Source organism: Monodelphis domestica, chromosome 5, assembly GCF_027887165.1.
Source record: "Monodelphis domestica isolate mMonDom1 chromosome 5, mMonDom1.pri, whole genome shotgun sequence".
NCBI classification, from domain to species: Eukaryota; Metazoa; Chordata; class Mammalia; order Didelphimorphia; family Didelphidae; genus Monodelphis; species Monodelphis domestica.
The window spans coordinates 124,820,373-124,831,839 of record NC_077231.1 but is presented as its reverse complement, the minus strand read 5'-3'; the positions used below and the strand labels follow the sequence as shown (position 1 = coordinate 124,831,839).

The 11,467-nt window shown below is 39.5% G+C and overlaps 1 long non-coding RNA gene across 1 annotated transcript; it reads right to left on the bottom strand.

Moving 5' to 3' along the window:
* Positions 1-1,013: 1,013 nt before the first annotated feature.
* Positions 1,014-9,031, bottom strand: LOC103106526 (uncharacterized). The gene is made up of 2 exons (XR_472645.2): positions 8,985-9,031; positions 1,014-1,288 (listed from the first exon to the last, which is right to left on the bottom strand). It is a non-coding gene; the product is annotated as an uncharacterized LOC103106526 (long non-coding RNA).
* Positions 9,032-11,467: the final 2,436 nt, after the last annotated feature.

Below are 11,467 nucleotides of genomic sequence, written 5' to 3'. Positions count from 1 at the left end.
CTGTGCCCCTCTCTTCTTCTTTCCCTCTCTCCCTATCTCTCGCCCCACCCCCTTTCAGTTTCAGACTATGTGGAAGCTAGTCCTTGTTCTTGGCTAGGCCAACTCCTGTAAATGAGAAAAAACATACTTCTCAATCACTCTTCCTACCCTCTTTGCCATTATGCATTCCCAATTCTCAGTCGTCCTAAAAAACCAAATCAAACCTATACTAGACCATCATCCGTTTAAGCATTTTGTCATATTAAAACTCTGCTTCCTTTCTCAAATTCCTAAAACAGTTGTGCTCTTTTTCATTTATTCTCCATGCTTTGTAAACTGGCTTCAAACTCATCACTCAACTGAAAGTGCTATCCCAATGTTATTAATAATTTCTTAATTCTTTAAAAAAAATCTGAACTTAAATACTTGTCAACATGGAAATCTAGAGATCCCCAGTTTATTTAGTTTGAGTGTAGAAACCCCAGGTTTTGACCTTGTCACAGGAGAGGTTTCCCCCTGAGGGAAGGTCCCTCTTCATCAGACAGTGAGCTTCCTGGTAGTTTGGGTGGGAACAGCTAATCCCATCCAATATTAAACATCCCTTTTGTCCCAATGGTTTCTTCCCCCTAGGCTAAGGTCCATGACCAAGGTGACCCAGCCCTAGGCTGAGTCTTTCCCTTTTGTGTCCATTGTAGGGCCCCAGCCCCTCACTATTATTCCTGTCTGGAACTCTTCATTTTCCTTTCTTACCATTGTAAAGTCAATCAACTGTCCCTCTAATCCTAAAGCCCCCAGGTCACCTAGAGTGGCATATAGGTTCCCCAAGTTCTTTTGTTCCTCGGAGCCCATCCTGAGTCGGTGGCACTCCCAGGGGCTGGTGAAAAATAAGATGGATCCAAATTTACAGTCACTTTTAAAGCTGCCCTGCTATCTGTGGCATCTCTATTCCTACCCTTTTACTGGTTCTGACTTGAATTAAAGACTGAGAGAAAAAGCAAAGAACTCCTGGGACAAATAAGCCAAATTAAGCAAAATGAATTCACATGAAGGCCATGTTAAAAAAGGAAAAAAAGCATGTCTCTGCATCTTGGGTGGATTTTCTATCTGGCAAAAGTTAGGTCACGTCGTGCTTCAGGATAGGGTTTCTGGTGGTGACATGGATGGTCGAAATTATTGTTCAAAATTCTTAGGCATTTCTGTTTATTTCTTTCCAGTGTTGCAGTCCTTGTAGAAATAGTTCTCACTCTATATTAGGGCATACGATAGGACTCTAAAATCTTCTCTTTTGTCATTTCTTCTGGAGTGTTGACTGGGAAAAAACACAGAACTATCAAATAGTTAAAAACCACTCTTTAATCAAGGGAAAGGGGTTCAATGCAATAGTAGGCCTCAACACAGAACTGCCCCCACACGACTGCACAGAATCGAGGATTGAACTCTGGCCGCTCTGGACATGGAGCCCTGGGAGTGCCAGACTTGAGAGATTGACATTTCCAAAGAGCCATTAAAGTTGGGGAGCTTAAATACCTTTCTAGGTGGAACATGGGGGCTGATAATGAGAGGGATAGAAGATTGATTTTACAATGGTAACAAAGGAAAATGAGGAGTTTCAGCCAGGAATCACAGTGAGGGGTGAATGCTTTACATGGACCCAAAAGGGAAAGACCCAACCAAGGGCCAGACCACCAGTAAAGGACTTTAGCCTAGGGGGAGAAACCATTGGGACAAAAGAGATATGGAACCTCTTAAAGTCTATTGTTGGTCTGAGATTAGTGAAGTAGGACTTTCCCTCAGGGAGGAACTCTCAAGTGATAAGGTCAAACCAGGAGCCTTCACCCTTAAGCCAAGTAAACTGGGGTTCTTTTAATCTTTCTAGGCTACAAGTTTGGGGGCTTCTAGATTCCATGTTGGATATTAAAATTATATTCAGATACCACAGTTTGTTCATCCATTCCCCAACTGAGGCAACTTAAGTTAGCCCTTATGTTGTGGGGTACTAGAGGTGAACCCCTGGGGTTCAGGAAGGATAACTTTTGCAAGAACACAAGGCTCCAAAACTTAGCTTAAAAATAAAAAGAAAAATTTATTAATTTAGAAAGTAATGTTGATGGGGGCAGCTGAGTAGCTCAGTGGATTAAGAGTCAGGCCTAGGGATGGGAGGTCCTAGATTCAAATCTGGCCTCAGACACTTCCTAGCTGTGTGACCCTGGGCAAGTCACTTAACCCCCATTGCCTAGCCCTTACCACTCTTCTGCCTTGGAACCAATATACAGTATTGACAGAAGGTAAGGATTAAAAAAAAAAAACAAAGAAAGTAATGTTGAAACTGGCCAGGAGGATAGTATAGGTGGAACAGCAAGATGAAAGGCTGCTCCCAGAATCCACCAATTCTAGGGATTATATACTTTTTACACCAGTGGGGACGTGATGTTGTGTCATGGTATGGACATGATTCTAGAGTGGTAAACACTCAGACTTTTGGTGGTGTGTGTGTGTGTGGGGGGTGGTGGTGGTCATCTGACCAGGGTCTGCTGAAGACCCTTATAGTTTAGGGGACAGCTAGATGTCTGAGAAACAACCCAATGGTATCACCTGGAGGTACATCTCTAAATCCATCTCAAATCTAATGGATGATCTAAAGATGATAATAATCTCAGGGTCTTATAGAAGTTATCAGATGTTCTTGGGCTAGGAGTCATGAGGACTGAAGGGAGTAAAGGAATTTCCCTGCTTGCAGTTTGCCTGGGTTTGGGGAGTACGATGCCCATGCCACTTATATTCTAGTTCTTTCTTTTCTTTCTTCAGTGTCAGGAAGTTTATTGTGTTTGTACCATCCCCTCCCTGTGATCATTCTCCCTCTTAACTCTCTTCCCTTCTCCTCATTTCCCTGTTGTGATTGATATTAAACCAAACTGTGTGTGTTCGACCTTCCTTTGTACTTTTCAGATAAGACTGAGGTTCATCTGACATCCATTATTTCCTTGATTGTTACAAGACTCTTCATGCACCCAAATTCTGCTTAAATATAGTTAAATTATACATGATTAAATACAACTAAATGTAAGTCACAGACAGAGGGCTGACGTGTAAGTGCAGTCAACTCCTGCATAGTTTGCTACCTAAATATATACAAAACACATAATGTAATGTAAGTATAAGGGAACCTTTGGGAGTAGGCATTGACAGCTAGAAAAAAGGCGTCCAGTAGAAGGTGGCTCTGAGCTATGTCTTGATGGAAACCAGGGATTCCAAGAGGTGAAGAGGAGATGGTAATTCATTCCAGACAGGAGGAATATCCAGTGCAGAAACCCAGAGACAGAAAGGAGCAAGAAGACCAGTTTGAATGAATTGGAGAGTACATGAAGGGGAATAATGTGTAGTAAATGTATAAAGGCTGCATTCACAGGTCATAAAGAGCTTTAAATGCTAAACAAACAGGAGCTTATAATTGATCCTAGAGGATACAGGGAGTCACTGGGAATTAATGAAGAAGTACAAGGAAGTGACATGATCAGACCTACAATTTTGGAAAATCATAGGCAGCTGTGTAAAGGATGGATTAGAAAGGGGAGAGACTTAAAGCAGGAGAACAATTAGTAAGTTATTGCACTAATCTAAGGAAAGGGAAGGGAGTGTGACTAGACTGCACAGTGGTGGGCCCCAAATCAGGAAGACAGCTTCCTGAATTCAAATTTGGCCTCAGACATTTACAAGCTGTGTGATCCTGGACAAGTCACTTAACCTGTTTGACATGGCTGAAACAACTGAACAACAGTAAGAGGGAAAGGGGATGAGGACATGAACCGTGGTGGTAAGTCATGAGAGTTGGGAGAGAGGACTAATATGAAAGTGTAGAGGAATATATGATGACTTGGCAACAGAATTAATGTTAGGTGAAAGAGAGTGAAGATTTCAAGACAACATTAAAGTTGTAACATCTCTATGACTGGAAAAATAGGGGATCCCTACAAGAAAAAGGGAAGTTTGAAATAGAGGTGGAATTGTGAGGAAAGATAAATACTTGGTTTTGTTATCCTGAGCTTGAGAAAGTGTGTATTTGGATGTTTTTTTCCTAATTAGTAAAACTATGACAGCTTTCTCATTAATTAAGCTTAAGCTTCCACCACAGTTCATTAAATATTATTTAAGAAACTTAGAGAAATCTCATTTCCCAATGACTAATTTTACTCTTCTCTATATAGTAAATCTCTTACAAACAAATACATATATATTACGATAACTTAACATGATTTATTAAAACTAAATCAATAAAAACCAAATACACATATAATTTTTAAAATCATTTTCAATTGTGCAAAAGATCCAAATCAGATTCACGTTAGACTTTCATTGTAATGAAGGGCAGATGACTTTTCCATAAGTTCTGAAAATCCAATTGTATACATTTAGTTTCTCTAGAGACACCAACTAAAGTTTCTTCTCAAAAATCTTCTAAAGGAAAACATCAAGACTTCATCCAAAAAAGTCTTTCTATCCCTCATCTCACTGTTTCCCAGTTTCTCTCCAATTGTGATAGGAAAACAAATTCTTCGCCAGACTTAATCCTCATAGAAGTCTCTTTTTATGTTTCTTCAATACATAAGAATTAAGATAGTTCTAATATAATGTATAATGGATGAGCTCCCTACTGCAGTATCTTTTTTTTTTTTAACCCTTACCTTTTGTCTTAGAATCAATATTTTGTATTGGTTCCAAGGCACAAGAGTGGTAAGGGTTAGACCTGTGATGGGCAACCTTTTGAGCTTGGTATGTCAAAATTCACCAAAAAACTGAGCATAACTTGGGTGATATGTCACTTCAAGAAAAAACCCATAATTTTTTGATATTTGTAATTTAACAAAAAATGTATAATTGTAATATGTAACTGTATTTAGTAAACCAAAAACTAATTATTTAACTTAGTGACTTCTTTGTTCATCTGTCAGTTGGTTTCTTTTGTTGGTTTTGATATTATTTAACTTGTGTGGGGTGTCCCAAACTAAGATAAGTGAGGGTGAGGGGGAATTCTTTAACTAACCTGCCTATTAGTGACTTTTTTGTTGCTGAATTTCATTGGCTAAATCTTCAATTGAAGGTTGGTCTTTTGTATACTTCAAGCCCAAGCAAGTGCTACTAATTTCATCTGTCAATCTGTTTCTTTTGTTGGTTTTGACATTATTTAACACTGAGAATAAGGTCTCACAAAAGTACATAGAGGGAAAAATCATGAGTAAAGGCATTGCTATATTTTTCAGGGTGCTAAAAGTGTCTGGTGATTGGTTCCAGGCACTCCTCCATTATATATGGGCTGGAGGCTCCTGCTGGGCCCCTTCCACCCCTCCCCAGCCTTCCGGCCTGAGGGTGGAGCTAGAGCAGCAGCTGCTACCCACAAGCCTGCCTGCCCTACTGAGCCTGCATGCTGCTATATGTCATTGAAAATGACTATGTGTGTACATGAGTCATAGGTTTGCCATCACAGGGCTAGGCAGTGGGGGTTAAGTAACTTGCTAAAGGTCACACAACTAGGAAGGGTCTGAGGTCAGATCTGAACCTAGGACTTCCCCTCTCTAGGCCCGGCTCTCAATCCACTGAGCCACCCAGCTGCCCGCTAGCATATCTCTTTACAGGAGTCATTGGCTGCCTACCTTCCCTGGACAGGCTTACCCTACTATACTCCACTTCCCAAAGAAGGGGAAGACCACATTCTATTTAAATTCCTTCAGGATCCTAGGGGTAAGCCTGTGCCTGACACTTAATGGGTACCTAGTTATTACTTGTTGACTGACTGGTTGATTAAGCATATTTCCTCTCAACATCTGAATTTCCTACTAAATCTTAATCTTCTCCAATTCATATAGCAATCCCCATATCCTTTTCATATTAAATCTCCTCTTCAGAGCTTTTCCCTGTTCCATTGTATTCTTCATCATCAGTTTTGGCTAGGATTAATGATAGAATCCTAGGTTTAGACTGATTTTTTTTATAAACATAAGGTTTGGGTTTATTTTTCTATTATCTAATATCTTGTGTTTTGTTGGCCATTTGCACTGGTGTAATCTAGGCAGAATCTAAAAAGTTATAACTGAGAACTTGTTAGGTATGTATGTAAAGTATGTATATCTTAAATCTGAACTTGTAACTTCATTGGTGTGGAAACTCCCAGTGATGAAGTTCCGTCTACCAAGATGTCATGTTCTATAACAAGGATTACCTAATAGCTATGCCACACCTAGATGTAAGCTTGGTGGGATGAATGTTTAGTAGTAACCACTTTAAGCTGACCCAAGGGAGTTGAGGGAGATCATCCCCCCCATCCAGGGAGAAGTACTTATACTCTTCATTCTATTTCTTATCAATAAATATCTCATTATAGGAACACATTTATATTAAGTATTTATCAAGGATGAGGAGATACTATTTAGTTATAACTGATACTAGGGCACTAATCATTGGTGATGATATTGAGGGGAACAAAACTGATGGGAATTTCAAGCTGATAACATGAGAAGTACCCCACAGTTCCTCAAAGGTATTTTTATAATCTTGAGGGGAGATGTGACACTGGCCTACTGGCTGTTTCATGAACAAGACACTCCATTTCTAGGTTCTAGGCATTTTCTTTGGCTATCCCCCATGTGCCTGGAACACTCTTATCTTCTCCAGACTGACTATTGACCTCTCAACTAAAATCTCATTTTTTATTGGTGGCCTTCCTCAACTCCTCTTAATTCTAGTGCCTTCCTTCTGGCAGTTGCTTCCTATTTATCTTGTATTGCTGGTTTGTACATATTTCTTTGCTTGTTTTCTCCCCCATTAGACTGTGAGCTCCTTGAGAGTGGAACTATCTTTTGCCTCTTTTGGGGTCCCCAATGTTTAGCAGAGTGCCTGGCACCTAGTAGGCACTTTAATAAATGTCATTGGCTGACTGAGATATAGCCAGCTGTGCTCTAGGAATGTGACTTGCATGTGTGTGTGTGTGTGTGTGTGTGTGTGTGTGTGTGAAGTCCATTCCTTTAAATATATCATTTGACTTTCATCTTTTTTTGTACCTGCATAAAAGACTTTGTAAGATTTTCCTTCAGCCTCCATATTTCAGTAAGTGGAAAGAATTTATAGTCCAAGAAAACCTTGTGTTTTGGACCAAATTTTTTTGGTACTGTCTTTACCTCAGACATGTCCACTTCCTCTGCCTGGCACCATTTCTGTTTTCTAGAATTTTTTTATACCTTAAAATTTCCACTCTAGAAAATTCCTTGGACCATATATACCTTTGTTAGTTGGTGTTTCTTTGCTTGTGACATGAAACTCTCTCTCTTTTTTTTTAAACCCTTACCTTCTGTCTTGGCATCAATACTGTGTATTGGCTCCAAGGCAGAAGAGTGGTAAGGGCTAGGCAATGGGGGTCAAGTGACTTGCCCAGGGTCACACAGCTAGGAAGTGTCTGAGGCCAGATTTGAACCTAGGACCTCCTGTCTCTAGGCCTGGCTCTCATTCCACTGAGCTACCCAACTGCCTCCTATGAACTCTCTTCTTATGCCTCTTAGTATTTCTAGTTTCCTTTGAAGTTCATCTTAAGTGCCAATCTATACATGAAGCTTTTCTTGATCCCCTCCCTCTAACTACTAGGGTTTCCCCTTTCCCAAACACAATCTATTTATTTTCTATATATTTACTTTTCTACATATCATCTTCCCTGAAAGAATATAAACTCCTTGAGGGCAAGTACTGTTTTATCTTTGGTTCTATGGACCCAGTATCTTGAGCATTGCCTGATCCATAGTTGGTATTCCATAAGTATTATTGATTAATTCATTGATTGGCATCAGAGATGGGAAACCAATAAAATACATCTAAGTAAGACTCCCTCCTACCCTTACCTCCCACCTGCTATAAGCAATATTAGTAATTGGCTGCCATAGTATGTGGAGGTCAGCTTTAAGCCCTAGTTTGGATGATCATTTGCCATCCTAGACCCAAAAATCTACTATACTGATTAAAAAGAGTGAAGGGAAAGCTGAAGTTGAAAGCACCAATCAGCTTCTTCAAAAAAGCATTAAGCATCCTGAAAAACCCTTTCTCCTTTTGACATGGCATAAAGACATCTGGCAGCCATTCTGTTTCCATGGTGTTGTGTTCTTCTTCCTGTTTTCCTCTCAGAGTTTTTGCCTCTTGGAGGTACCTTTTCATATGTAAAGTTAAAAACTGTGGCTTCCCGAACCAGCGTGAAGCCACAAGATAGGAAGATAGAGGAAGGATAGAAGTTTTGGATACTGCGAGGGGCGTGGCGGAGCCAAGTTATAGATATGAGATGGCAGAAGTGAGTCAGAAAACCAGGCCTTATTGATTATAATGGAGCCACAGCAGAACCCCGATCAGTCTGGACCTCTTTCCAAAAGGCTAATCCCACCCAGTGATCCAAATTTAATACCACACAGGTTGGAGAGACAATAGAGAAAAGAAAGTGCCTGGCCGAAGGCCAGGTCCCAGGTGAGAGAGATAGAGAAGGAAAGGAATTAAAGATGGAGCTTGGCCAGAGGCCAAGCTCCAGCCAGGACAGGCATCAGTGAGAGCTGAGATCCAAGAGAGCGAGAGAGGGTGGAGATTGCTGTGGCTCTGTTTTTAATGTCTTTGATATGCAAATATACACGATACATAGGGATGATTATCATTGGTTAACGACAAGGTATAGGTGTGGTTTATCTTAGCCAGGTGAACACAAAGAAACCTGTTTTCCCGCTTCACCTGGGGAAAGCTGGGGTCAAGGGTCAGAGGCTTTCCTAGCCATGCGCAAGACTGAGCATGCTCTCTTCTAAGCCCCTCTGTACCTTCTAACTGTTTCCCTTGTCCCTAGATAGGGGTGGACTGCTACAAAAACAAAATTATAATAAAAGTCTTGCTTTTTGTTTTACCCTTCTAATATAAGCAAACTTGGAAATTTTACAAAGTATTCTACAGATCATTTTTATACATGTTTATAAACACCGAGACCTATAATTCCCACTCACCAGCTGGAGAAGAACCCATTTGTTCCTACCTTACTCGAGTTTCCAATGATTTGCTAAGTTCCCATACCAACCAATCCCATTATGACCTAAATGATGCTTTTTTTTTTTTGCCATCAATATGGAATTTTGTCAAAGGCTTTTTGATAGATGGAAGAAATTAGATCCACTGGTTCTCTTTTACATTAATTATTCAACCAGTGTTGATTCAGCATGTAGTATGGTAGAAAGATCACTAGATGAGAAATCAGAACACCTGATTCAAATATTGGCTTGGCCAGTTGTTATCTGTAGCAGTCCAGCCCATAGGTATTATAGAGAGACAAGGATTGTGAGTGAGCACATGGCCATTCTGCGCATGGCAATGAACTCTATTCCCAGTGTGGCTGAAGTTAGGGGGCGAAACCTTGCTTCCCTTTGTCTCACTCACCTGAGGATAATAACCCCACCTTCACCTTGTCATAATTTGCAATTATCCAATGGCAATACACTATGTAACTCATCTATATGTATTGAGGCATCATGTAACTTATCAATATGTATTGAGCTCATTTGTGTATCAAAGAGAATAAAAGAAAGGGACGCAGCCAGCTCCTCCCACTTCGAGGACATCAACAGGTTTGCCAAGGAGCAACTTCTCCCCTTTCTCTCTCCTCTCTATCTTTTTCCCTGAGGCCTGGCCCTTCGGTCAGACCTTCCTGTCTCTCTCTCTTTTCCAATGCTAATACCTAGCATTATCTAACTCCTTTAGTTTCTAATCTCCTTTCCTACTGAGCTAGTATTATCCTTTGACCAGTGCAGTGTTAAATTGGGATCATTGGATGGGAATAGCCTTAATAGTAACGTCCAGTGGTCGGAGCAGGGCTGTGGCTCCCGAATATTAATAATTGATTACTGACTCATTTATTCATATATCAAAGGTTGACTCTTTCACGCCCTTCGTGGGATCCAAAACTTCTATCCTGTTTCTATTTTCCTACCTTAAAACTTCTCACAGACCGGGAAGTTTTATTATCTATGTGACCTTGGATAAGTCAAACTTCTATGGATCTCACTTTCTTATCTATAAAATAAGTGGGGGTAGGTCTTATATTACCTAAGGCCCTATCAGCTCTAAATCTGTAATTTTATTATGAAAAGAATAAATATGAGTAGGTCCCTATCTTTATGGTTCCTAAAATATACATATATATTTTATTCCTTCTCAAATAACTTCAATCCCTATTAGGTAGATATTATAGATATTATTTTACCCATGTTATAGATGACAAAACTGAAGTTTAGAGAGCTTAAGAGGCTTGCTCATAATCACACAACTAGTGAGCATCAGATGAAGGATCTGAATGTAGAATTTCTAATATCAAGTCCAACATTCTGTCCACTTAGCCACATTATGCCCCTTCTTGCTTATATCCTGTCCACACCTTTTCTCTACGTTGTGTGTTCCCTAGATGTGTCCACTCCTCCCACTACTAGTATCTTTAGTAGTAAGAGAGTTTCCTTCAGATTTATAGGTAAAATATTTTATTGCTGCTTTTATTACCACAATATTTCATTAGGTAGCTTTATCTTGAATTGTTTCCTCTGCTAACAAGTAAGAGTAAACATATCACTGGGGAATTGTGAGTTACTTGTGAGTGAGTGAGTTATTTCTGAGTAGATAAAGACCCACAGAATATCTTAAACCTAAATTAGCTTGTCCAGTAGGTATTATATGTGAGAAAATGGTGCCATATAACTGATTAGAGCATTTATATGGGTATAACTTCTACATACGTGTGTGTGTGTGTGTGTGTGTGTGTGTGTGTGTGTGTGTGTGTGTGACTCTTAAGTCTTGGAAAAAGCAAAAGATTTTCTCACTTGTGATGATCTATTCCTAATACCTCTCAAAGTTCTAAGACCACCTCCTTGGCTTTCAGTATACAGTTCAAAATATTATAGAACAAAGTTTTAATAAAAGAATCATGAAATATATCCCCCAAGTATATCCTTGGAAAATAAAACAAATTCTTTAATGGAGAACACTATTCTGAGATCAAAATATAAATGTAGTGAAGGGACCCAGAAAGAAGAGCTAGAAAGAGAAAACTCATTCAAAATAACTATAGAATAGACAGAAATTTGAGAGACTAGCTACTGAAATAAGTAAACTGAAATAATATATATACATATATATATAAATATAACTAAAATAATAGTTTATTTTAAGATAAGGGAAGGAAGGGGAGGGAATTGGGAAGATCTATCCAAACCCCAAATCAAGTTGTTAACCCACACTATCTAATACTTCTCTTCCTACAAATCTACTTCCTACAACTAGTTAAATTAAACCCCCTTAGTTAATATATAAAATGGGAAGAAATTGAAGGTAGCAGGAACAGGGTTCAAAGGAAGGGTCTCACTGACAGTTGTCCTCTGGAGTATTGAGCAGTTTTGTTGGAAATCACTCTCAGAATCAATAGGATTCACAGGGATAGGCAGAATCA